This window comes from Plasmopara halstedii (assembly GCF_900000015.1).
Source record: "Plasmopara halstedii genome assembly, contig: Scaffold_7, whole genome shotgun sequence".
Classification (NCBI taxonomy): domain Eukaryota; phylum Oomycota; class Peronosporomycetes; order Peronosporales; family Peronosporaceae; genus Plasmopara; species Plasmopara halstedii.
Window position 1 is genome coordinate 86,153 of NW_020186929.1, and position 5,474 is coordinate 91,626.

A 5,474-nucleotide genomic window follows, 5' to 3' on the forward strand; every position below is an offset into this window, starting at 1 on the left:
GGAACGTGAAGGTGTCTCAGACACGCGAGCCTCGTATTAGGCAACCGTTATATGTGAATTCTGGATATTCTCAACATTAATGAAGGGGGTGTAACGGGGTTACATGAACCCTTGTATGAAAGAGCTGGTTGCACAAGATGGTGTGGGCATACATAGGTTTCAACCACACAAGTTGGTGTCATCACACAGTGGTGTGTCTACACCGTAACAAGAAGCCACTACGTGGCAGGATCGCCAGTAGTTATGCATATTAATTAGGTTTTACTATATTAATGAGGTATTATTCTGTTGATTGGGAAAACCTAAGGTTTTACATATTGGCTGCTCTGCTGCAACTAAAAGATTAACTAGAGTTTCAGTTTTAGACGGAAGGGTTCATTTACCTTGTTTGAGATTATAATTTTTGTTGGAGGTAGCGGATTACGATCCGCTGCACTCGTACTGGGTCTTGGAAAAAATAGTAAGGTCGGTGATCTTAGCTTAGCTGTGTCGAAGCAAAGAGCTACGGCAGCCGCTGCAGTGGTCGTCTAACGCCCATGCAACGTTTAATCATGTTCTGACTTATCTGTTATAATCACATCTTTTGAATGCACAAAGAAGCTAAATTACTTCATAGTTGTGCAGAAAACGGGGATTCAAAGTGGTCATCTACATCAAGTACTTGCGAACAGTTTTCAGTTGTATGTGCTTAAAGAAGCTGGTTGTCTTAATCGACACGTGTGTCTTTGGCACCAAGACCATTTTCTTCCCGGTGTGCATCATGGAGACGTTGGTCTGCCGGCAGACACTTTGCCGATAAAGGCTGTTGCAAAATGGGCTTTCAAAGAGGCTAAAGAATGGATTGGCTTGACAGACTATTTGCAAAGATACAGTACAGAATTTGATGACATGGCATAACTCTCCATCCATCTCCTTACAGCAAAAGTCAAGTAGTGCTGGGGCGGCAAAAGTGGGGCTCTGTTGACTGTCAGAGAATCATGCGTATCCGAACAGTAACATTGTGTCGTTTGTGACACTCTGGTCTTTACCATATTGGGCTGTGCTCTACTCGAATCAGACTCAAATGGAACCCGAACGCACTGACGCGTTCGGGTTTCACTAGCTTTGATCTGTAGAGAAGAATTTATCAATGTATACAGTATGTTCTTGTCAGGTTGCACCGATTTCGAGTTGAGCCATTTGTGATCTATACAGACCTTACATCGTTGCGCACAGCGTCACCATATGATTAATCTTTCTGCGCCGAGCATACTTCCGCAGTAAGGATACCAGAAGGTGATGGTGGGTGCGCTTTTGTGCCGCTCTGCCAAAGGGATAATCTGATAAGATCCCGCATTGATGAGCCGATACGTCTAGCGTGCATGTCGCAGTATGTGTTGCGCTGCTGAAAGCTCAGGTGGACAAGGTGTATTTGTGCTTTTACCTCTTTTTTGAAGTGTACGTTTGAGTGTTTGAACCGTGACATCTCATCCCACAGCTCAAAATATCTAGCACTGATATACTCGATATTCAATGTGTTCTGGCTGCAGGTTCTACTTCCTAATTTAGTAGCAAATAAGGAATATTTCGTCGACGCCAAAAACACGCCTTTTATATTGCAAACAGATTAATATAGCACATACACCTGAACCAGCCTACGGCTTTTAAAAGACATATTCACGATGTGGTCCGAACGGCTGTGTTATCAGGCGATAGTACGTCGCTAACGAATTCGAAAGTTCCTGTGTCGTTAAAAAAGTAGCTACTCCCAAAGCATTTAATCCAAGTTCTTACCGCAGTAAGAAAGAGATCAATAACTTCCATCGGCAGCTGATAATATCCATCAACGAGGTCACAGGACTGAACAAAGTATTGCCAGTCATACAATTTTGAGCACATCAGCTTTAGAAATCGACGTTTGTGGTGAGATCCTGATTGCAATTTGCGTATCATCAGCATGCACAATTCGACACTTGTCGTTAGACATCCAAACACAGGAAGTAAGCGCGAAGTGATAACTTTTTCTACCTCTCACTAGACTGACTCCGTGCGCTGCATGAAAAATAACATCAGCAACGTCATAAATACAAATCATTGTCAAATGACATCGGATATTTTTATGAAACAGGTCACTGCCGTGGAACAATATTTGGCTACAAGAATAATATTGATTTCATGAAGCTTTCCCACATCCAGAGATAATACGCAGTGTAAGTGTCTTGTGTCATCAAAGGCTTAAAAATCGCTCGTAATTATTGTTCTGCAAATGTTTTAAATGATATATTCACCAGGACGTAAAAATGTCTAACTTTTTCTTTGGTGGCTTCACCGTCTTGCAATTTCTTGTATATATCCCCGCGGATAATTACTGTAGACCTATCAGAGCCTTTGCCGGAGGTAGTATGGAGACACTTGCATCCTTCCAGCCTCCACCGGTTACTCGGCTCACGAGTTACTAATCTTTCTAGCCTCTTGACAGTGGAATCTTACTGCTTCGCAGTAGGCCCGTTGCACGGTAGTGATAACTCAGCAGTACTGTCACATCTTATCAAAGATAATTTTTTTATTATCATGCCTGGCGCTTGTCGTTGCAATTTGCGCTCGCGCTTCAAGTTGACTGGCTAAAATGCAATGCCTAGTCTCTCTTGTTTTCCATCGTACCTGGCTCAGTGTCTCATGTCATTGAAGGCTTGAGAATTGATCGTAATTATTGTTTTGCAAATATCCTTAACGACGGATTCACCAGGACGAAAAAGGGTCGATTTTTTTGCTGGTGACTTCACCGTCTTGCAATATCTTGCATATATCCTCGACAGATAATTACTGTAGCCCTATCAGAGCCTTTGCCGGAGGTAGTATAGAGAAACTAGAATCCCTCAAGCCTCCACCGGTTACTCGGCTCACGAGTGGCTGATCTTTCGCGCCTCTTGACCGTAGAATTTCACTGTTTTGCACAGTAGTCTCGTCGCACGGAAGTGATAAATTAGCAGTACTGTCACATCTTTTTAAAGAAAATTAAGTTATTGAACATTTTGCCTAGCACTTGTCACTGCAATTTGCGCTCACGCTTTTGGCTGATTGGCTAAAATGCAACGCCTAGTCGTCTCGCTCTCCATCGTCCCTGGCACAGAGAACATAAGCCCTTAGCTATCTTTCCGTCGCACTTGTGAGTCACTCAAAAGGCAACAAAATACAGTTATTCTTCCTGTTTCATCTCGGGACCCCAGATCGATAACGCGTCTCTTTTTGTGCTATTCTCGAGACACCTATCCATTCTATTACTGTTAATTCTACAAATACCATATCCGGCACGGAAGCTTTCGTGCCATCGTGCCCACTCCAATCGATTCTGCTATTTGGTAGACGTGAGCTCATGGCTCGTTGACGCTACACCAGTAGTGAGAAACGTAGCAAATTATATATGTATCTCCTAGTTGACCATGGCATGAGACTCCTGCCACTTCTTGCCTAAAATGAAATCTTATCTCAAATCTAGGCCCAGGACTAGACAACATATCACGCTATCAAACTCTTCAACTTCACACGAGGGTTTGACTGTACCATTGACAGCTTTAGCAGTGCCTCCCTCGCAAGACGCACGAATATCTTGTTTGTATCTGGAGCACTTAATGCCTTGCGTACTGCCGACCAGTTTCGACCAGTTCTACAGTCGCATGTCGTACGTAATTGCATGACATTTCTAAATGTATCAGGATATGCTATGGAACACAAGCTCCATGCGTTTATATCTAAAACCAACAGCCTTGGGCAATGAGCTCGGCGTCTTCTAAAGAATTTTGCATTTTCAAGGCTGGGATCGCCACGACAAAGATCAAAAACCAGATTTTTTTCAGTATGCCGCACTGTGCTCGATGTGACCCGTGTTAGACGTTTAGACCTTATTCGCGTGGTACTACACACGAGGCTTCAGTCTCGCTTGCGGTATCCTAGCTGCAAATGTGACGCGCTGTTGCTCTATCAAGACATAGCTGCATTGATGACTGTTTTAACATTTTCCGTCCAACAAATAGGATTCTCTTTGTTCTGGGCCTCAAAGGTTTGGACATATAACATCAGCGGTCGTGCTGTGGATAGCACTTGGTGCTCGATTGGGGCGTTTCAGAAATGGGCTATCCTGTGTATCCTCACAGTTGTTGAACAACTTTAGGCGTTACGGAATCTGGTCAGTAGATCCCCAGTCCTCTGATCGTTGCGGGGTCAACAATTGACATCAGCTAGCTAAGACTGTTGAGCTTTTTTAAGACAGGTACTCAAACATTTCATGTTTAATTCTCAAATTTGATACAATCCCTTTACTGCTTAATGGTGGTATTGACCACTTCTGCTATTAAGCGCATTGGTTTTGCTGTGCACTTTGCACTGAGGAAGCTTGACTAGAAGGTTCCGCGTAAATCGATGCACAAAGGTTGCGATCGGACAATTTGACAAGGAGCGAATGCAAGAGTCTGAAACATACTGCAACGGGGCTGCTGTAGCTCTATCGCTTACAGAAAGCTAAGCCAAAGTCGAATACCGTTGTTCTTGACTTAGAAACAGTACGAGCGTAACGGATCGCAATCCGCTTTCTCCCAGAGTAACCACAACCTTAACTCAAGGCAAATACACTCTTCCGTTCAAAGTGTAAATTGTATTTCTTGGTTAAATTTGTAGCAAAGCCGCCAATATCAAAACCTATAGGTTCTTCTAACTAAATATTTAAAGCTAAGTAAAATGCATAACTACTGGCAGTCCAGTCACGTAGTGACTTCTTGTTAATGTGTCACAATTCACATTTAACTATCGCCTCGTACAAGGCTGGCGTGTCAAAGACACGCCCACATTCCCAGGATCTTCTGCACGCAATCACTACTGTGTCTATGACACAAAAGACACACAGCCTCGCTGGTTCCGAGAGCACCCGCAGGCAGAGCCTTTCTTCGTCTCCTGCACGAGGTGCAACTTCGCAGCACTTCCGCGGCTTCAATAGAAACGCGGCCCAGCCCTCGGCAACCGAGCGCCATGCCCGCCCCGGGCGACGAATTACCTCGTCGAGGCTTTAAAAGAAGTCGACTATGAGTCAGATACTCCTTTTGCAGCATGGAAAGAGAAGAGCGAGGTGCCCAGCTAAGCGATGTGGGACCAGCTCGAACCTTGCGGACGCCGTGTCCATTCTCCGACCTCTCGACTCCCGGGAGAAGTGGGATTGTTACCATTCGCCTCGACAGGGCTTAATAGCGGCTATTGGAGGCTATTTACAGGGCGGCTCTCATGCGCTATTATTCACGTTTGGTCCTATGCCCTCGTGTGTAGTACAGCTTCCGCTCGGAGGTGCCCGCTACTGAAACAAATGACACGATCACTCGATCGTAAGGTATCCACGTAGTCGGGTCGTCGGCCAGTACGCAAGCTGATCTTGACCAGCGGAAAGTTCTCCGAACTCGCTTTTTGGTACCCAAAGAGCTCCCAATGGATAGGTACCGCGCTCGACTTTGAGC